Here is a 22,804-nt window from a genome sequence, read left to right as displayed (position 1 = left end):
CAGTAAGACTTTCAGTTTAGGTTTTGGCTGTAGAACTTCTTCAGGAACTGCTCCCACACGGTTCCGTATCACGGGGGGCCATCCCCCAGGAGCAAACTGGTCCCCAACGGGTGGCAGCTCCCCCCAGACCCCCTGCTCCTGCGTGGGCTCCTCTCCACGGGCTGCAGCTCCGGCCCGGGGCCTGCTCCTGCGGGGGCTCTCCATGGGCCGCAGCCTCCTCCAGGCCACATCCACCTGCTCCACCGGGGGCTCCTCCACAGGCCGCAATCCATTTCCAATAACTTTTGGAACATCACATTTCTTCCTTATCTTTGTAGTCGTAAAGTGATGTGTTTTTGTTTGATTTTTTTGTTTCCTGGTATGACCATATTCAAAAGAGGGATAGAAGTTTCAGAAAAGCAGATGTCAACAAGCTAATTTATTTGCAAAGGTAAGCCAAAATGTAAACTACCACTGAAGAAAAGGCAGTTACTACTCAGTTTATACTCCCAGCAGCCTGCTGAATCAGTCTGCAAACATTCACACCCTGTGCTAGTGTGCTGTCGTATGGATCCATTAGAACACAAATCTGGAGAAAACATGGCTTTCTTAATTCTGTTACTGCAGAACAATTTGTTCTTTGGTGCAGGCTGGAACAGCCTCAGATTATTAGAAAGAGTAGAGAATACTCAATTCTTCTTCATGTTATTTCTTAGCTGTTCTCCAAGAGATAAGCAAAAATGCTGTTGAAAGAACTCAATCTGCAGAGATGAATCTAGTTGTCTATTTTGTCTTGCAGCATCTGTATAGGTGACAATGACACAGAAGAACTCAGTTTGACAGTGATGTCTCAGATTCAATTTACAGGCCTGTTGGTTGGACATGTTCTAATATAGAGAATAAATACTAGGCATTATTTGGCGTTTTAAAATTATTGTTGTTCCACTTTATGATCAGACTATGAAACTTAATGTATTGTTCTGTTGAAGTTTATTGCAAATTGTCTGCATAGACCACATTGTGCAACTCCGTTGTACTAGCAGTTGAAACTAACTTTGAAGGGGTTTGATACTTGTGGAAGGTAACCTTCCTGCTTAAACTGATGAATGAGAGGAAATGTTGTTTACTTTGCAGTAGCGTGCAGGAGAAATCAGATATATTGCTTTTGTGTAATTTTTCTGGTTTTGTTTGTTTATATCGTTAGAGTCTGTCATTGTAACTTTTTTTTTTAAGGATATGCTTGGAGTTGGGGGTTGACTGAGAAGAGTGTTAATCTATTTAAACAAACTGTGTGGAACCATAGGAGGAGGCCTGCGGGGTTTTTAACGCTTCTTAGCCTGAAAGCACTGCATAACCCTTTTAGGTTGCGTAGCAACAGACTCCTAGCAACAATAATAGATTGAATTTCCAATAGTGACCAGGCCGGATGTAATAATAAAGCAAGAGTACAAACAGTTGTCATGGTTTTCTTTTCATAATAAACCATTCTGAATTTAGGGAGTTTCTGTTTCTCACAGCAAATCTTTTTGCAAAATGAAGGTACTTTCGAAAAGTTCTGGTGCTAACAAAGCTTCTTAGAGTGACTGACTTTGAAGTAATAGTTTGAAACCTAGGAGAAAACAAAGAAACATTGAATGGATTATCAAGTGCCCATTTTTAAATGACTTGTAAATCCCGACATTTTTTTAATATAAATTGATCTGTACAGGAACTTCACAGAAATCCCTAGCTATGCAAGTAGATATGTGTTATGGAAGGAATAGAATGAATCACGCTCGAACTGGTGAAGTTGGAAAGAGACTTCCCTAACGGAGGTTACTCTGCAACTCCCTACTATTTGGATTCTCAGCGTCTATCTTTGGAGCATGTGGTATCAGCTACCACTGGAGAGTGGTTGCTAGTCATAGTCAGGCTTTTCTGAACTTACTGTTTGCTCTGTTATCTTTTCTTGATTCAACTAGCAGGCATTATGCAACAGTGCATCTACTTTTTTTTTGGAGACAAGTTGTTAAAAATAAAAATCTATATTATGAAGGTCTGTGTTTCTTACAAAGCAAATAAAATAGGTTCCTTTAAATCATTATAAATCTAACATTATTTTTAAAAGTTTGGAAATGTCTTGTGAAGATTATGTAAAAAGGGGCAGTGAATAAAACTGAATAAAAGTGAGTAGTTGCTAGATAAATTCATTTTATGTCGTACTAGTCTTTCAGCATGTCATGTTTTCAAGACTTGCGATGCATGAAAGGTAGAAATATGTGGGCAAGCAGGTGATCAGGGGTGAAAGAAATTTTCTTACAGAATAGTAATATATATATTACAGTATAATTACATCTAAATTTAAGTGTTTTGGCCTGAGTTGAAAATTGAAATACTGATTGCTAAGGTAAATGCACTGTACTCTAGATAAACACTCTTCTTAAATTCCCTGTCTGTTTTTTTGGAGTGGTTGAAGTCTTGTCATGGTAAAGGACAGTTACTTTAACTGAAAGCCCAAGTTAGTTATTTGTAACCTTTTACATTCCATTAAAATGGAACTATTGTCTTCTGAAAAACTGAAAGCAGTTCTAAGGGTGTAAAATATCTTCAGTTGCTCACAAAAGTGGCAACTGTCTAGTGGCTACATAGAATAGAACAGAAAATCATAAAATGTAAACAACTTGATGTTACTGACTTGACTTGGGATTTTTACTGGATTCTACTCTTTCTGTAGATTGAGATGTAGATCAACAGTATTTTTCCTTTTCTTACAAATATATATAGAATACAGAAGAAAAATCACGCTTTTTTTTGATGGACCTCTTAGATCTGACTACGTGATTAGTGTAGCCTCCAGCATAACTGTTCATGTCATAATGTTTTCCTTTGACATCATTTAACACTGGAATCCTCATGAGATATATTCATCTGGTGAATTGCAGTTACGGGAGTTCTTTTAATTTAGATATGAGTCAAGCACTAGTTTGAACAACATTCTGAATTGCTATGGGGTTCCTAATTCAGAAAATCAATTTATTTAAACTCCACAGTTTTAAAATATAATCTGTGGATTGATAACTTGCTGTATGTATTTCAGAGGTAGTTATATGGCAAAGTAACTATTATATTCTTAGACAATACCTTATATAGGTGTTTTTCCTAAAGGATATTTATTTAGTAAAGTAGTTACATTCAAAGGAGTCAAGGAGTCTGACGCATTTTTATTTTCTATTATAAGAAGCACAATCCAGTATTCATTATGGTGAATATGAATTCCCAAATCATGTAGATTACTTTCAAAATTTCTTAAAGTTTCTGTAAGGATGCAGTTTAGTTTCCAGAACTGCAGTCATTATCCTTGTTCTGCTACTCCCATCTATTCTCCCATGTAGCTAGAATACTATGTATTTCATTGGTGTTTATTTCTAGACTAGAAGGTGTTTCATAGAATCAGCTGAATTTCCATGCAGTTATGAATTCCATGGAATGAATTTCCATGTGTTATGTCATCACATCACGTGCTTATTCCAGATTTTTTTTTTAATTACTACTGTTGACGTACAACTTTATTTCCAGAATTTCCCATTTCATGTAAGTGTATTTTATTCTCATTTTGATCTAGTGTCAACACACTTGTGCTGAAGATGAAAGTATTATGTGTCTTTTTAATGTCTGTATGTTGAAAAGCATGGCATAAAACAGTAAGCCAGATACTAATTCTGAAAAAAAAAAGTCCGTGAAAGCAAAAATAACAAATACAAACAATAAAGTTTACGTAGTTTGTGTAGTACTAGTGAAATGCTTTGTAAAATTACAGCATGTTTAAAAGTATAGTTTATTTTATGTGTAAAGAATGAGTTTCCTGTAGTTAATGTTTTCGAAGTGAAAACCAATATTGGCATTAAACGTACTTGTTTTGTGAATGACTACAGAATGTAATTAATTTTCTGGGAACCAGCTGCTATTTATGTTCCACTAGAGCATGTATAGTATTCTTCTTCAATGAATTTACCCATATACAATTTTCACTGTGGGATCATATACTATATTTATGGCACAATTATCTGCCAAGGAGAGCGAAGAACATAAATGAGCTGTTTTTCTGCTTAATTAAATACTTAAGACCCAACTTAATGAGCCTAAATCACATAAACATAGCACTTAATGAGATATAAGTACAGAATGCTATTAGAGTATTGAAGCTATATTTGTGTATGTCAGTATCTCTCTTAGTGATATGCCCTTGAAGATTTGAAAGTTAGAGTGGCTTGTCTGGAAAAGGTAGGTGTAAGAGGCTTCTGTGATTCATCCCTGCATTTATCTAGACAGGACAAAAGTGTACAAAAATTATCGATGACCCTTTGAAGAGATGGATGGAACTTTCAAGTTGGTAGATGTATGTCCGTTAGTTCAAAAGTGATAAATAATGTTACAGGAAATGGACAAATCACAGAATCACAGAGTCGTAGGGGTTGGAAGGGACCTCAAGAGATCATCGAGTCCAACCTCCCTGCCAAAGCAGGTCCCTTAGAGCAGGTTGCCCAGGTAGGCGTCCAGACGGGTCTTGAATATCTCCAGAGAAGGAGATTCCACAACCTCCCTGGGCAGCCTGTTCCAGTGCTCTGTCACTCAAATGCATATATATATATATGCATATATACATATATATATATATACACACACACAAAACAAATATCAGTTTCCTGCGAACCTGGGACATGTCCTGAAAGGAGGTAGGATTTTCAGAATGCACATTTGTGCAACTAAAAAAATAAATTGTGAATCTACTTTAGTTTTACTTTTTAAACTATAAAGAAAAAAGTGCATAAAGAATGCAGAAGTGCGTGCATGCACATTCATTCCAGTTCTCTGGAAAACAGTCTCCTTAATATTTCTAGCTTTTCAGTTGCTAAGAAGTGATGACATTTCAAAGACTAATGGAGACAAAATTTTCTGTTGGGTTACGATACTCGTTTAAAAAAAAAATTATGTTGGTTACTTAACATTATGTATTTAACATACCAACCTTAGAAGGGGAAATGGTATGTAACTCTTATACTGTCTGAAGGAAAAATCTTGATTACAGAAACAACCTCACATGTCATTGTGTGCCCATAACGTAAGCACCTAGAGGAGGGAAGATCTGTTTGTTATTCATTGCAAAATGTAATATAAAAATATAAGTAACAGTGCTTTTTCAGGTGATAAATAGGGGCAGTAAATTCTTTTTGTAAGACACTGGAAGTGTCTTTCTCGCTCCATGTTAGCTCAAAATAGTTGGATACCATTATTGGAAGAAGCATTTATCTCATTAGAGACTTAGATCTTCTGACATGGTTTGGCCATAGTAGCCGTAATTTTCTCATGTCCATTCATCTGGGATCATCATTGCATCAAGGCATCTGATTTCCTCTGGGATGGCATAGTTTATAGAATCTAGGGCACAATATATGTGAAAGAAGTGATCTTTTCCCTGTTTTAGTAATATGCAATTTCCTTATTTCTTTTTGTTTGACAGGGTAGAGGTTTATAGATGAGAGTAAGGAGTTAAGTATTATCAGTAGTCTTAAAATGCAGCAAGGCATACCTAGCACCTTTGTGAGTTAAATTTCCACCACATTAAGCAGAGAATAACATGAAAATCTAAGGGAGGACTGGTGATTTCTTTATCCATAGGAGTCAGATGAGCAGAAGACTTAAGAAACAAACTTTCATTTAAAGATCTTACAGAGGCAGGAAACATCTTAAATTATTTCAAAACATTATACCCAAGTAGAAATTAGGGAATGGGTGGAATAACCATTCAAAGATGTAAGATGATCAACATGTATCCAAGTCGTAGGCTTTCCTTTGACCTTCCTTTATGCTGGTGAAACCTATGTTCAACTGTCAGTAATTGTAGCAAAATTCAATTGTGAATGGTGTTCTTACAGATATATAAACTTCTTTTGAAAATAGCATTAGGTGTATGTATTGTATTGTAAGCCATGAATAAATAAATAAATTCGTCACCATGTTTCTTCTGGGTACCAAAAATTGTGTGAGCCAGAGTGCGATTCATGATTGGATGTACTAAGTTTCCTGGTGTGCATTGCAGTTAAAGGAGGTTGTGGTTTCTGTCATATGAACAGTCCTTACTTTGGCCTTTGACAGTGTAAATGTGAAGTAAACAAGAACAGCTGCTATAAAGTAGTAATTGCTATCTTAATCCATTTTCTTGACTTTTTGTGCTGAGGAAGGTTATCTGTGCATGTCTGCTTGTGATCGTTATTTCCTGCTCTCCACTTATGCATCATTCTGGTTACTTCTTACAATGCTGCCCACTGAGCTACTATATGATCTACTGCTCATATTAAATAAGTGCACTAATGTACAGTGAAATAAATTAGTGTTATAGGTTCGGACAAATGTCAGTCCTTTTAAACAACAGCTGCTTCCTAAGACTATATGGCTGAGTTATCATATCAAAACTTAACATGTCAATCATGACATGCATTTGAGTTTGGTTCTCTTTCCAAAGACATTCAAATACTATTTTGGTTTTCTTTGTTATTGCTGATTTTAATATCTGAAATGAAACAACTGTAATGTTGAAAAGATGTCTTATACCAGGTACTAATTCCCTAAATGTTTAGTGTTTGGATCCCAAATTGTACTGTTAGTCACTTTTTCCTTCACACTACAATTCTTTCCTGCACTTGTCAGTTTAATTCTGTTTCTCTTCTTCAGCATGTGAAATGAATGTGTCATGGATAAAATGAATTGTTTAGATTGAAGTGGATAAAGTGAGTTATATAAGCAAAGTATCATTCTCATTGTAGCTGTATAAACGTTTGTGATGTCACAATCCTACATACACCACAGTGAGTTTGATCACAAGGGTAAAACAGACCATTTTAAGGAGTAAGTTCACTTAAACAATCTCTTCAAGGATTGCTTAAATATTGAAATTTGTGGAAAGGAGAAGAGGGAATGAAATGTTAGAAACTGAAGGTAAGTTCTGTGGGTACAATTTGAGGCAGGAGATGTGGTGGCAAAAGACATGGAAAAGGCCCAGGTACTCAGTGCATTCTTCATCTTGGTTTTTATTGGTAAGATCTGGGCTCAGGAGTCCCAGATTCCTGGGACCAGTTAGGAAGCCTGTAGCAAGGAAGACTTGCCCTTGGTGGAAGAGGATCAGGTTATGTGTGTTTCATGCTGGCTCATAGGAAGAGTGTGCTGATGCTGCAATAAGGCAATTCAGAACCATCAAAAGAGACTGTCCCTCAAAGCAATGTTAAAAGGATTAGGAGCACAGATCATGTTCTCCTCTATCTTTGTGGTCAGAGGAAGGGGTTCAGGAAGGAGGAGATAAACTGAACAAGTGAACGCACGGCCAGTGCCATAGTTAAGGTTTTGACTTCTATGATGGATCTGCTTTTTGGAGAGCTACGTCTGTTGGGAGCTGATGGGATTCACCTGACCAAGTGGGTCAAGTACATCTTTGCCAAATAGCTGGCCAGAATGTAATGTATTTTTTTTGCCTCAGTTTTTAATATTAACGATGGATCTTGGGCTGCCTAGTCCTCAGAGTTGGAGGAACAGTGAGCAGTGACTTGCCATTTGTGATTTGCCACCTAAATTGCAAGGAATGAGTTGTATCAGGTGAATGTTCATAAATCCATTGGGCCTGACAGGATTCACCCCAGAGTACTGAAGGAGTTAGAAGAGGTTATAGCTGGACCCCTCTCCAGTAATTACCAAAGGTCTTGGGAATCTGGGGAGGTCCCTGCTGACTGGAAGCTAGCCAGAGTTGTTATTATTTACAAGAAGGGCGTGAGAGGAGACCCAGGAAACTACAGATGTGTTAGTCAAACCTCAGTACCTGCAAAGCCATATAAAGTACAAAGCTATTGTCAGGCACAGTCAACGTGGGTTCATGAAGGGAAAGTCCTCCCTTAGTAGTTTGATCTCATTCTGTGATAAGTGCACCCGCTTAGTGCATGAAGGGAAGGTGGTGGATGTAATCTTTCTGGATGTTAGTAAGGCCATTGATACTGTCGCGCACAGTATTCTTCTGGACAAATATTCCAACTGTGAGATGAACAGGTTCATATTATGCTGGGTGGTGAACTTGCTTGAAGGTAGAGCTGAAGGTTGTAGTGAATGGGGCTACATCTTGCTGGTGGCTGGTCGCCAATGGTGTTGCCCAGGGCACAGTCCTAGGGCCAGTCGTGTTTCTCTCAATGATCTGGATGCTGGAATTGAATGTCTCCTTAGCAAGTTTGTTGATGATACTAACTTGGTACGTGCTGCTGACTCCCTGTAGGGATGAGATGCCTTGCAGAGAGAGATCAAGATAGACTGGAGCACTGGACAATCATCAGTGGCATGAAATTCAACCAGGGTAAATGCCAGATTCTGCACCTGGGATGCAGTAATGCTGGACACATGGAGATGAGTGGCTGGGTAGCAGGTCAGCAGAAAGGGATCTGGGGGTGCTGGTTGACACCAGGCTCAACATTGTGCCGTGGAAGCCAAGAGGGCAAAACACATTTTGGGGTGCATTAAACACAGCATAGCCAGCTGGTCAAAAGAGGTGATTCTCCTGCTATATTTAGCACTGGTTCAGCTTCACCTTGAATATTATGTGCAGTTCCAGGATCAACATTTACAAAAAGGATATTGAGATACACAAACATGTTCAGAGGAGAGCAACAAAGCTGTCAAAAGGACTGGAAGGCATGTCCTATAAGAGAGGCTGAGGACACTTGGGTTATCTAGTCTGAAGGCTAGTGAGGCCAGGAAGTGGCCTCACTGCTCTCTGGAAATTCCTGAGAAGGGGAAGTGGTGCCAGCCTCTGCTCCCTGGTCGCTGATGACAGGATGTGTGTGAATAGCATAGAGCTGCACCAGGGAGGTTCAGACCGGACATTAGGAAAAAAAATATTTACTATGAGGGTGTTCAAACACTGAAACAGGCTTCTTAGCGAGGTGTTTGATGCCCCATGCCTGTCAGTGTTCAATGCCCTCAATAATACACTTTAACTTTTGGTTAGCCCTGAAGTGATCAGACCAGTTGGACTAGATGATTTTTGTAGGTCTTTCCGTTCTCCGTTCCCTTCTCCTCTCCACAATTTTTCTTATTTCAAAATGGTCTTCATAATCTTGAAAACTTAAATATATTTTTTATAAATTGAAACTACTGCTTTGGAGCATACTCTCCAAAACTCCTGCCTAAGTGGTTGATTTTATGTTTATAAAATCCAATAACTGCAGTTGGTGTAACATACTAACTTACGGTTTATTCTGTACCTTCAGATTGATCAGTTCATAAAACATGCAGTGTGCGGATGGGAATATGTATTTTATATTTTAACTGTGCTTTTGATTAATGCCGTTGTTTGTATAGACTTATCACAGAAGCATAATGGCTTTTTGTATATTCTCATTAAAAAGAAATAGATATCTATCTATAGTGTTCACTTTTGCTTAGGATCAGGTTTACTGTTCTGGCACAATACTGGCTAAAGAGAGAGACGTACTGGTAATCTTGACTTTTTCTGTATTTTTTTTTCCTCAGGCTGTTACAACATTCACTTATTCAACTATTCACTTATCAAAGTTTCAGAAAATTGAGGTTTGTTCTGAATGTAACATGATACGATTTAGTCAGTGTTTTCAAAGCTGTTTTGCTATTTGGTTTCAGTTTATTAAAACTGTTCCGTAACAGTTTATCCACTGCTAATAAAAGACAAATATAAGCAAGTAAACAAAGCTATAGCATTCTCTGTAATAGGTTGGTTTTCATGAACCTTAGTCAGTTAAATAATTTTAATCAGTTTTAAAACCTATTGAGCTAAGTCTGATTAAATGCCAGAGTCAGAGGAGAGCACAGTGGTTGCCTGTATAGAAGTTGTGTAGAACAATTCCTTGCTTTTCATTTGCACTCTTTTGATGGGAAAAAAATCACTGAACTTTTCAACATACTTGAGGCTTTGTCACTAGATGTCTTACTGAGTGATCTGCTGCTCAGCACTGAGCTTATTCCTCTTGCCAATTTGATTTAAAATGGGTATCTAAGTGTTACAGATTATATAATTGCTATCAGTGTCTTGTATCCATCTGGGGCTATTTGAGTTTAAATGACAAGATACTTGGGAATTGATTTATCAGTCCTGAACATTAGCCAGAGCATATTTCAATAGGAAGTATCTGTCAAGACTCAATTGTACCAATCAGTAGTGCCAGTCCTAGAAATCTGAGAATAGTCTACTTCATGTGCTGTATGCTGTTTTTTTTTTTGTTTTGTTTTGTTTGTTTTTACTATAGGATCTCAGTATATCAGAGATTTCAGTGTATTTCTTCAGACTTGTGTGTGAGAGAAGTACAGCTGTCTCCATTTCAGAGAAGATTGAAACTCAGGCAGGCTAAGTGACATACTCAAGGTCATGAAAAGAAAGAATGTGGGAAGGATGAATATGGAATTTAAAGATCCCAACTCTTCAGCAAGGATTGTTACTGAATGAACCAGTGCTCTCCTGAACTTTCTAGCCCAAAAGCAAAATAGGAAATGGAATATGTTTACTGGATAAATTTATAATTCCCTTTCTATCCTTAAGCTAGTGAAATACATAAACTTATATGTTCCATTAGATATCTATTATTATTGTGTATATTATTGGAGTCTAGAGCTGAAAAGAAGAGAGACTCTTCTGATGTTAGTTTAGAATTCAGCACTTGGAGATGAATATCATCTCTTCTGTATTACCTACTAGAGGGTTGAGTTCTAAACTCTCTGGAACGTGAATTTCCACAAAGATATGAGAAAAGCAAGTGGGTTAATACACTAGTTGCATTCTAGGTAAAATGGTTAAAATAATCAAAATCTTTGTTACTGAGTTAGGTCTTTATTTTTATTATGCTGCATGCTGCATTCCTTCTGTAATGATCTTGCAGTTTTCTAAATCAGCAGTTCAATTGGAACAAGAAGTGAGCAACCACAGCTGGTCCTAAAATGAAGTCAGCAAGAATAGATGACGTGGTTTCCATTGACTAGAACTTCCAGGATTATCTACAGTTTAGCTACATTGGTAGTGTATTTAGGTCTCTAAAATCATGTGCTCATACATAAATTTCAAAATCTAATATTATTAAAGAGATCTTTGAAATTTATCTCTGTCCTTGATCCTAATGTAGTGTAGGAAGAGCTAAATTTATTCCTTGTCTTCAGTGATACTATTGCTGGAATTGACTTAGCAACATCTTCGTTAGTTGAATTGTCAGAAATAAGTTTCAAATGCATCACCACTGTGGTGGAACATGCAGTGTAGTTTTTCTTGATGTCTAGATAACCAACTTAACAGTGTGATCAAAAGCATTTGAAATATGTGGATATGAACAAGCATGACAGTATTTTTTTTAATTAATCTTCAAACGTATTTCAGTAAGATCAGGTATATCGTGTTTTTAAGTAATTTCTGCATGCTGCCACAAAATAGAATTAAAATAAAACAGACGATCCAAATTAAATAAGCATTTGTCATGTGGCTTCAAGTTATGTTTTGGTAATGTTCTGTCCGTATCAGTATTCATTAGAAGGTGAGAAAGGAATGAGATATTCAGTAGATTTCATACAGACTGCACTTGAAATTATAGACTGCTACATATATGAAGTATTCATAACAGATGGTAGTAATAGAAGAAGCAAGGAGTTTCTAACTTCTTACAACCACATGAGTATAGGGGAGCCTATTCCCAAGTGAAATCTCTCCGTTAGCCTCTTATATTTTTCTGCAGTTGATTTTTGTGGTTTGAGGGAGCATAAGGACTTTTGAGCTTTTATACCATGATAGTTTAGGGATTATTGTCTGAGTAACTGCTTTGCTTCCTATGTGCTACTTATATACTTACATCACTGAGATACTATGAGGGTGGTGATGACGTGCGATTGATATAGTTAGGAAATGTTAAGTTTTATGTTAACATTTTTTTTTTTTCTGCTTTGCTTGAAAACAATTAGACCGCAGTCCTGATTATCTTTTTGGGCTGAACTGGAAAAGTACTATGCCAATGCTAGAACTAGAAGTAAAACTAAAACTATATAACATTCACTGTTTTGTAATGAAAATTTATCAGAAACCCTAGAATTTATGAGTGAGTGCTTTTACTGTAAAGGTAATACAGAGTGCCCTTCTGAAAACTGCTGTACTTACTAAACAAGATGTCTAGATGTCTACACTATGTAGGAAGAATTCTTAAATTGTGTGGTTACTGCATTACAATATACAACCTAACTGCTTTTTCTCACATGGATAAATTGGTACTTCCCTCATTTTTTATCCCTAACCATCTTTTTTGTCAGGCTACTAGATAAAGTGTTACTAAAACTAGATATTTTTTCTGCAAGTATCATTCATGATTTATTTAAAAAAAAAAAAACAAAAAACTTTTTTTGTCTCTTTTCTGCCACCCTGTGGACCTGTTTATTTTATTTCTAGAATGAGTTCTTCCTCTGTTTTTTGAAAAAGAATAGTTATGGGGTTTTTTTTGTTTGTTTGTTTTTCTTACATGGATTGTTCTGCAATTATTTTCTACTTCTTGTTTTTTAAAACTGAAATACAACAAACCTCCTAGCATTTTAAATCTTGGTTAAGCTTTTATGGAAGGCTGGTCAGTCTAACTTCTGTTACTGACCTCATCTCCTATAGTCTTTGGTTTCTGAATTTCTATAAGCAGATCACCAAGAGGAAAAGATGCAATCTGTAATTACCGTTCTTATAATATACACATCAAGATAGCGGAGTATATGTAGTTCAGTTCATTTGGCCAGTTGCTACAAGGACATTGAAGCCCTGGAGCGTGTCCAGAAAAGGGCTACAAAGCTGGCGAAGGGCCTGGAACACAAGTCCTATGAGGAGCAGCTGAGGGAACTGGGGTTGTTTAGTCTGGAGAAGAGGAGGCTCAGCAGAGACGTTATTGCTCTCTACAACTACCTGAAAGGAAGGTGTGGGGAGCTGTGGGTTGGCCTCTTCTTGCAGATGAGTAGCGATAAGACTAGAGGGAATGGCCTCAAGTTGTGCCAGGGGAGGTTTAGGTTGGAAATGAGGAGGCATTCCTTCTCAGAAAGAGTAGTCTGGCACTGGAACGGGTTGCCCTGGGAGGTTATGGAGTCACCATCCCTTGGGGTTTTTAAGGAAAGGTTGTATGTAGCAAGCACTTAGGGACATGGTTTGGTGCGTAATATTGGTAGCAGGGGGATGGTTGGACCAGATGATCTTGGAGGTCTTTTCCAACCTTGATGATTCTATGATTTATAATACTAACCTTTAAAATGTTACTTTAACTTCTTTTAGAACAAACCAAGCAGAAATCTTTGAAAGAGATATGTCTAGATTTTATTTTGGTAAAATTTATGTAACATAGAAATGAATTTGAATGTCTAACTGGAAGTATTCTGTAGTCATAAAATTCTTGGATAAGAAAGAACACTTAAAATTTGCTTGTACTATTTGCCTTCATTTCACCCACTGTGGAATTAAACATTTTAGTCTGTATTCCTCTTACTGAGTGTTTCAGCAAGAATTAATCCAGTCAGTTTGAAATATGTATGTAAATTTAGAAGGCAAAAAAGCTGGAAAAAGTATTTCTTGTTCTGGAATCGAGATGTTGTCCTGCAAAAGCACTGAAGTTTCATTTCACTGTATGATCTAGAGAGACTTTAGACTCTTACATTTGTGTTTGATACAAGGTAACCTGCTCACTATATACAAATGTAGACTAATCTAAATTATATTTAAAAATAATATAATTGTTAATTTTAAATCTTCCTGATATTCTTTTTCCTTTGGACACATCAAGATTTTGATTAACTTTCTCCATTTATGGTGTAAGATTCTTCACATATATGAAGTTTAAAAGCTTTGAATTTGATGTCTAAATATGCATGCCAGTAGAATGATAGTTCACTGTAATCCGTGAGGTTTCTAGACAGTGTTGCTGATGAGCAGGCTGAAAAAACATGTAGAAGTAAATGATGAATTTTGGCAAATCTGTGTCAAGCAAAATACCTTTAGCCAACGTTCCTTGTAATGAGTGCCAGAAAGATTCACTTTATAAATGGAAATCGGGAACTTTCCTGTAATTTTCATTTCTCTGTGCGATGTAAATCTTCATCTGAAGTGAAGGTATCGATGGAAATTGAAAGAATTAAAAAAAAAAAAAAAAAAAAAAACCTTCAGCTAATTTCATAGGAAATACCATCAAATTAAGAAAGTTTAAAAATGGCAGATTGATAGACAAATTGGTCCATTCATTTGCAGTACTGTATTCAGATAATATCCTATATTGACAATTGACTGAATATGACAGGGTCTTGAAAAAGGAAGATTCTTGTTGGGGAAGAAGGGTAATCAATGACTGATTGTGGAAGCATACACAAGGGAAGTTGAAGACAGTTGGGCAGACTTGAAATACAGCATAGAGAATTGAGAAGGAATATTTTGATAAATTATGTGCTATAGATGACAGTGGGAAAGAAATGGGGAACAGTATCAAAACATTCCAGGTAGGAATAGTGGAATAGAATTTCAATACTGTTATATCTTAGATAGATTCTTATAAAATAGAGTCATGTTCAGTTTTTGACAAAAACGTAGGGAAAATAAATAAGGTTTCCCTAAAGCTCTAGATATGGCAGTTTCTGTAGTTCAGCTAGTTAGAAAAATAAGAACAGAATGTACGCTTTTATCATCCATCCATTTCCTCGTCCCCCCTGTCCATTTTTTTCTTATACTTGCCTGAAGAGAAGAGATTGTGATAGAAGGAGACAGTAAAGAACCAAGTCTTAAAAGGTCACATCTTGGGTGAGTGACTTAAAACTTTATAAAAGAAACATTCTACATATAATTCATAGTTCTACAAGACTTCAGGATTCTCTTTGAAGTTTGAATTTAAATATAAATGTTAATATTTACATTTTTGTGAGATTCACAGCCTTTTAAAAATATTGAGCAGTGCGACATGAAGTATAATTTTGCAACAACAATTTTTTGTGACTTTAGATTATGTTCTTGTATACATAGAGTTTCTTTACAACTGTCAAAATTCTACATAAAATAGTGAAATAATGAGTAATTCTCATTGAATGTCACATACATCTTTAAAATAATATAGGGAATGTTTTTTGAAAAATTAAATCCTTAGAGTTTTTATGTCTCGTGCTTTTGTTCACTTTTCTATGTACAGTTATTGTTTTATAATAAAATCTTGCTTTTCAGGAAGGGGAAAAAATGGAATTTAAATGTGACAAATATTTTAGCTTGTCCAAGGCTAATGTTGATTTAAATAGGTCTAGGTCTTCATGGCTGACAGCTGCAGGTAATTAGCTTTTTCTTCCTTAACAAAGAAAGCAAATGGAGCTGCAAGACATTCATTGCCTTTTCTGTCATCATAATAATAATGTATGTATTTAAATTCTGCAGTTTCTTAAATTGATTTAGTGCTAAGCTGCCTACATTACATGTAATGGGAGTGACAAGTAAAAGCTGCAAAGCATATTTGTATTGCAAGAGAAGGAATGATTGACAGTCACATTCCTCTTTACAAGAAAAAGCCATGTTGCAGAACCTAAAAAATTGTCCTAAATGTATAATCCTTAACACTTCAGAACTTAATTTTGAAATGTGATTACCACTTCAGTTGCTTTTAGTATGGATACAACAATGACTAAAATATTTTTTTCAAAAAGGAGTTCTTGTTCAAAATTTGTTGGCATCACCAGCAATGGAAATTAAAGAGAAGAGGTTCTGTATTTTACATTCTGAAATACATTTTAACCCAATTTGAAATAAACCAATTAACTTCACAACTAATCCAAATATGTAATCTGGAAGGCAATGGGATATAAAGTGGTATATCAACGACATACCATTTTGATAGGAAATAATTCAAGATATGTAGTTTTATTTTGTGAAAGATGGTTCTGATTTATATTAACATGTTTTTATAAATTGTATGCTTATCTCTAATGTGTGTCACTTCTATTTGATGAGGAAAGAAGATCCAGAAATGAGCATGTTAATCTAGAGACTTAGTCTGTTCTCTGTTTTGTCCAGAACAAGCTATTTATGCCTAAGTACCCAAAGCCATTTGGGACCGTACTTACTCTTAGCTAATCCTTAGTTAGATCTTTCAAGTATTAGTTTAATTGTTTTTCTCAAAAGTATGTTTTTTTTTTAAAGTTTGTCAATACACTCAACATAAATTCATACTGTGATTTAGCCTCTCACTTAAGTTATTGAATTTGAAACAAAATTACTAGTATTTAAGAGACACGAGTCTTGTCTCACCATCTTTTCTTCCTTCAATGCTTATTCCATGGTTGTTTTTTTTCCCCCTATTTATATTGAGGAAACGATACACAAAATTGACAATAGCTTAGTCAACAAGGAATAAACAAGACTGAATTGAGGGCTAAAATTGTTTATCGTAGATCAGTCAACAAGAATTGTTTTGGAACTCGACTATCAGTGTCTTTCTTAATCTATCCATTTATTTCCCAAATGTTAATCCTTATCATTGTTAGACAATGCAAGAAAGCAAAGCTTAAAACTTATTCAAAAAGCAGATCAAACTTTTAAAACTTTTTTTTTTTTTTTTTCTGTAATGATGGTTATGTTTCTGTGTTCCTGATTACATGATGATAATTTCAGGTGTTGCACCAAAGTAGTTCTATTTCCTTTTGGGGTGGGAAGAGAGGGAAAGGTCCTAAGTCTTCTGATTTTTTTTTGTTGTTGTTGCATGAGATTTACATTATCCAAAAGAATTTCCTAATGAGATTAGATGCAATCCTTTCATTAACTTTCACTTTCCTTGTTTATGTTCTCATTAGTAGTAGTAGTTTCCTTTCTGCCATTTTTTGTTTTATTTATTTATTAGCTATTTTTCTTCTTATTGAATTAAAAATCAGGTGTGGAGATTACTTAAATCTTTCCCAGCATTATTCTTTGTTGTTTTGAAGCTCTCACTATATCATGTTAGAGTGAATTGCAAACTCGGGTGGAGTCTAAGCTTTGAGAAGACTGCGGTCTCCATGAATTACTAGTAGTGAGTGAACATGTTTGAAACTCAATGGTTCAATCAAACCATCTTTTAAGCTATTTTATATTTTATTGTGCTTTTGTTCTTCTTCTCCTAGCTGGAAGAATCTCAATAAAATTAACTTCATGTTGTCTAGTGTAAAAGGCATACTATAGATGATACAGTTGTTCCTTGCCTGTTTCACTAGGTTTGGATCTGCAGCCATCTTTGAATTGAAGGATTATGCATTCGTTAGTAGTTGCCTCGTCCTCCCATTTTCTGGGTCGGCTTTCTGGCTCTGCTAATGTAATGCTCCAAATAATGTACGGCTAATCTTAAACTAATGCACAAAAAAGTTTTTAGTCACTTCATTATCGTAATGATACAGTAATCTTCATGTAAAAGTTAGACTATAATTCTCAGTAACTGTTATGATAAACTGTTAATACACTGTGACTTTGTTGTATATTAACTCCTGAATGAATTTTTCTTTGACATTTATTACAGGATGTGTGATAACAGTAACTATTTAATTTATGATGGCTAGCTAAAGGAAGTATACCTCTATTTACTTGAGGTCAGATTCTGCATCTGCATTTTGTATACTGCTTGTGTACTTCCTGTTCAAGTCACTCATCTTATTTATTAGTTTTTATTTATTTTCTTGCTTAGAAAAACTTAGAAACTTGAGTCTTGCTAAAACAGAAAACAATAAAAACAGTATGACTGTTTTGTAACCTGTGCAATTAATTTAATAGTAATCTGTTGCAAGTCAATGGAAATGTGTTTTTTTTTTTTTTAAAGTGATTGTCATTTAAAAGCAATTTTTTCAGTATCAAGTGACCATAGGAAGTTCTTTGGAAAAGACAGACTGAAATTCTTATCAAACATTAATATGCTGCCTAAAAATTTTCATAATGGTTTATCTCACCCTGCTTTGTTGCCTCTCGTAGCCACCGTTTTGTCATTGCTGACTCGCCAACTTGGTACAGAGCATCCAGGGACCATCTGGAGCTCTTGCAGCTCTTCATGCTTTACCCAAAGCAGAGCAGAACAGGACAAGCTGTACCGCTAGCACCATGCACCATTCTGAAAACCGATAAAAGGACAAGGCCACCGGCGAGGTGGGGAGCAGCACAAGGCCAGGGCTCAACCTGTGCTGGGCGTGGGAGCACCCTGGTCCCATCTGCACAGACTCCGCTTGCCCGAAAGTCCCTCACTCTGGGCTCACACCAACCATTTCCCACCCCTCGTTGCCCCGTGGAGTCACCATTCTGTCAGTGCTGGATCCTCAAAGCAGAGCGGAGCAGGAGGCCCTTCCCCACCACAGGTGCGGGGCCTTGCTACGCTTCGCTCTGTCCACCATTTCATGGCAGGAGGTCGTCGTGTCTGGCAACCTCATAATGCGCATGCTTTCATCCTGCCCTGCAGCTGGCTGCCAGTGCTGATGTCATCAAAGCCGTGTGACCTCAGAGCATTCTCTGGTTGGCTGCCAGTTTCTGTTGGGCCAGAAAGTTGCCACCTGCATAAATGTATATGGGCACTCATACGTATGTATGTTCGTATTAAAACTAGTTATAGAGCACTTCACACATCTGTAGAAATATGTCTGCTTATATTTTGATATACCTCGTATACATATATAGCTTTATAGAAGTATTGTTTATTGCATTACACTATATATATAGTGTAAAGATACATAAAATTAATCTCTCTCCTTAAAAATGCACATAGAAAATGTGCAACACTGTTCATTATAAGGACTAATGAAATTAATTAAACTTTAAAGGTGAATATTAAATTCACTTAAATATATAAATTAAATTCTGAGATAAAGTATGGCTGGGGGCCCCATTCCACAAGTCAAATGAGGAAGTTCTGGCATGTCTGGGGTGGTGGGAGGGACAAGAGGACACAGAGGGTTGTGGTGAGGTTGGAGGGGCACAACCAAGTGAGAGCATCCACAGGGCCGATGGACCTGTCCTAGGAGTCGGTCCATCGGGGGCCCCCATGCATCCTGGGCCATGTGCAAAGAAGAGCCCAGTCCTGGACTAAGAAGCCCTGCTGCTGGCACCAAACTGCCTGCCAGGATGGCCATGCACTACTGCTGATGCAGCTGTGGGGCTTTGCACTGTGCTACGAGACACAGGCATTGCTGTCTGCAGAAGTGGAAATCCAGAACAAAATGCCAACTTTACAAGAATGTGTTGAGGGATGGGGAGGGAGAAGGGGGACGGTAAGGAGAAGCCCCAGTGGGAATCCCTAAAAGGACTGTGCAAAGCAGAAGAACCATCTGATGGGCTCATGAATCAGGAACTCTTCTTCCAGGTAAGTTTCAGAGGAAAGAGTAAGTCCTGATGGGAGCTCCCTTTGCCCAATGCTTAGGGGGAATCTTACAGCTCCTTCTTATACCATGATGTGGTACAGGCTTGTGTTATATGTGTTTCCTTATCCGTAGGTCGATGTCCTTATAGAACGTTCTAAAAAGCTCCAGCTGGCCATCTGAGGAGGCAGAAGAAAGAAGTGTTCCTACCCAGGCCTACAGCAGTGGTAGAACAGAGAGTGGACAGTGGCTTTCAAGGAAATGGAAAAATAACCTGGAACAATTTGACCAGTGACTCACATGCATCATAACCTGTTAATAAAGTCTCTCTGTTCATGAATTAAACCATGGCCAAGTGTTCAATTTCTTATATGTTTGTAGTAATGGCAGGTCAGCAGAAATGTCAGTACTACCTTATCTTTTCAAACTCTTTTACTATGCTGCTGGAGAGGTGGAAAGCTTTGGGGACATAAATCCTGTTTTATCCAGCTGTTGATATGAAGTGAAACCAAGTGGCTATTCGGCTTGTTAACCAAAATGCCTGCAGCTTACACAAGTTTCCATGAAAACACTTTAAAAGAAACAAGGTGATTGTGATATAGAGGAGGTGCGTGCTCAATATCAACAGACTTGGTGGATGTACTGTAGCTTTTGAAACAAGACAGTGGTGTTTATTACAGCTTAAGTACCATGATAGACATATTATCCAAGCATGTCTTTGCTACTGGTTTAAAGGGCAAAATAGGTTCTGATATAACCAGGGCTTTTAAAGCAATTTTTATCAGGTGTTGCGCATGCCAGTAACTACAGACTGATGAGGGAAAGGATTTTTACAGCAGCCTTTAAAGAAGCTGTTACAGCAGTGTAATACTCACCATCTGCTTACAGTAATGAATTAAAAGTCTTCACTACAGAGTATTTTAATGGGATGCTTAAAACTGAGAAGTGGAGATATTTTGGTGTGCAACACTTTTAATTCCATTGATGCATTATCAGTTTATAAGGGGCTATAACCATAGTGTCTACAGACCTATTAGTGCCAGGCCTGTGGATGTGATCCCTTTAAACTCTGTGAGGGTTTGGAAAATCAAATCCTGGGACTCACTTAAAGAATATGCACCTTTGCTTGAAAAGGGAGAGCATATCACAGTGTTTATAACAAAAGCGTTTTGAGAAAGGTTACCAGTAGATTTTCATGAATGGAATTTTCATAGTAGCTGAAACTGGGGGAGCAAGTACCTACCCACCTGTGCAGCTTAATAAGCTATGGTCATAAAACCAGTGAGGGAACATTTTATCCTGAAGAACTTTAAAAGTGAATCTCAGTGAGGACAACATCTATGAAATCATTGCTGTGAAAGTGAAAAGAAAGAAACAGCAGCCCAAGTCCAGGACACGTAGTGATTGGAGTTCAAACTGAGGGAAAATACGGATGGCAGATGTCAGGTTCCACCTTGTGCTACCCAGATTTTTCCCACAAAATATCAGCTGGAACTTCACTATAGACTAGGTGAGCATCGTAGAGCTATCTGTTAAGTAGCAGGTGAGTCTGACAAATACAATAACTGCACAGTAAGAATGACATCAGTGAAGGCATAACCTTTTGAAATTGCCAGGTAAGAAATGGCAGGGTAACAGAAGGCTGTATGTTTTGCAGAAAACCTCTTACTATGATTCTTCCACTAGATCTTCAGGCATGAACTCTCCAGCTATAGTCCTGGCCTATGATCCTGTTGTAAGGAAAACAAAGTGTAAAATTACCTTTATTTATTGTAATGATTTTCATAAATGTATTGTGTAAATAAAGCTGAGAATCCACCTGTAAGGTTGTGTGTGTGTTCTTTAACTATCCCACCACATATTTATTTTTAAATGTAGACAGCAAAGTTTAAAATTTCATGATAACTGATGTATGACAGTAAATATTATAGGGTGAGTTGCTGGGGTTTTAGGTAGCTTTCTCCTAACATTGGTTTGTGTGTTGCTTCTCAGTTCTCATCATTCAACTTTAGTTGTTCCAAGAGAGCCTGGTCTACTGCATTACCCAGGACAAACGATGGGACGTTCACCACAGCCATAGCTTCAGGAAAAACATTCCAGTCTTTAGGTATTTTCCATCTTAAAGAGGCATGCATCTTAAGGGCATCTCAGACTAAACTGGCCACGCTGTCCCCTTGATGAAATCCTTGTATACAAGTCTTCCCTGTTTTCTCAGGAAGAAACATGTCTGTGTTCCTTAGCTTTTGTAGGAGTGCTTGTACATTCCTATACTATAGATGCATATTATCCAACGCTTCCTGAATAATAGGGTCAGGGGCCTCAGGAGTTTCAGGTGGCTTTTCCACTTCTGTCTTGTTGTGTTCTAGAAAAGTGAGTTATTTTCCCCCTTTTCTGATTTCTCTGTTCTGTATTCTCCAAGTGTTTTTGCAGAGCAGCTGTATACACTTTAGCTTTTTTGTATGATGCTGAGTCTGTGTTTTTGAGAATGTCATTTCATCATCCACTGCCTTCCCCAGATACTGGCGGCACTCTACCTTTACTAGATACATCTTAATTTGATCAGAACAAGTAGCCCATCATAGTGTTGGCATTCTCAGAAATAACTTCAGTCTGTCCAACTGAGGACTGGTTTGTTGCTGAAGGTACAGAGGCTAGTAAAATCATAGTAGTATACCTTTCTTGAGGTCTGCTTTGTAATGAAGACAAATAGCATTTGTCTTGCTGCAAGAAGTGCATCTCTGATTATCAGCAGGATCTTCAGTGTGGTTCTGGCTAAGAACTCTGTGAGCATCCCATCTGATTTCATCATAGCAGTCCACTCATGCTCCCACATAGATCTGATGTTAATGTCTATACTCTTCAGGTGGTCCATCTTTTGCTGTGACATGCAATAAAAATGCCCAAAGGTGATCCCTGTCAGAGGGTTCTGGTCATTTTCATAGAAGCACTTGATACAGCCATGAAAAAAAAGAGAAAAAAAAGAAAAAAAAAAAAAAGCTATTCAAAGCTGTTGGCACCCTGTCAATGACTGCATAACAATACAAGTAGACACCTACTTTGTATTCACTGCTTTGCAGTATGTGATTGATTTGAATGTTTTCCTTTTCAGCCATGTAAATAAGACATTGATTTTAGGGAGCTGCATATCTTTTTCCAGCAATTATAGCCTTCTGGAGGGAGAAATGCTACCATGCTATGTTTAAGAAACATAAACTAGTAAGGAGAGGTGAATATAGTATGCCGAGAGGAGTCTATGTAGAGGTGAACATTAATCTCTTCACCTTCCGTTTTCTCATAGAATGCACATATTGCTTGAAGTCATCACCACAGTTTCATTGTTGTGTATTCTACAAGCATACCTTTGCATCCTGTTGGCTACAGTAATAGCATCCTTTTTGCAAGTCAGAAATCTTTTGATTAGCTGTGTACCATGCCAAGAATTGCTATTTCTCCTCAAAACATCATG

The 22,804-nt window shown here is 37.1% G+C and overlaps 1 protein-coding gene and 1 long non-coding RNA gene across 3 annotated transcripts in view; one reads left to right on the top strand and one right to left on the bottom strand.

The window, feature by feature from the left end:
- Positions 1 to 22,804, top strand: part of RFX3 (regulatory factor X3) — a 128,349-nt gene that overhangs the window by 18,973 nt on the left and 86,572 nt on the right. The window lies entirely within an intron of this gene.
- On the bottom strand, positions 1,416 to 18,424 carry LOC136788897 (uncharacterized). 2 transcript variants are annotated; one of them, XR_010827449.1, is made up of 4 exons: positions 18,286 to 18,424; positions 17,947 to 18,104; positions 14,006 to 14,111; positions 1,416 to 1,588 (listed from the first exon to the last, which is right to left on the bottom strand). It is a non-coding gene; the product is annotated as an uncharacterized lncRNA (long non-coding RNA). The 2 variants fall into 2 exon arrangements; XR_010827448.1 differs by lacking the exon at positions 1,416 to 1,588 and having other exon boundaries at positions 13,943 to 14,111.

Source organism: Anser cygnoides, chromosome Z, assembly GCF_040182565.1.
Source record: "Anser cygnoides isolate HZ-2024a breed goose chromosome Z, Taihu_goose_T2T_genome, whole genome shotgun sequence".
NCBI classification, from domain to species: domain Eukaryota; kingdom Metazoa; phylum Chordata; class Aves; order Anseriformes; family Anatidae; genus Anser; species Anser cygnoides.
This window is presented reverse-complemented; position numbering and strand designations above follow the sequence as displayed.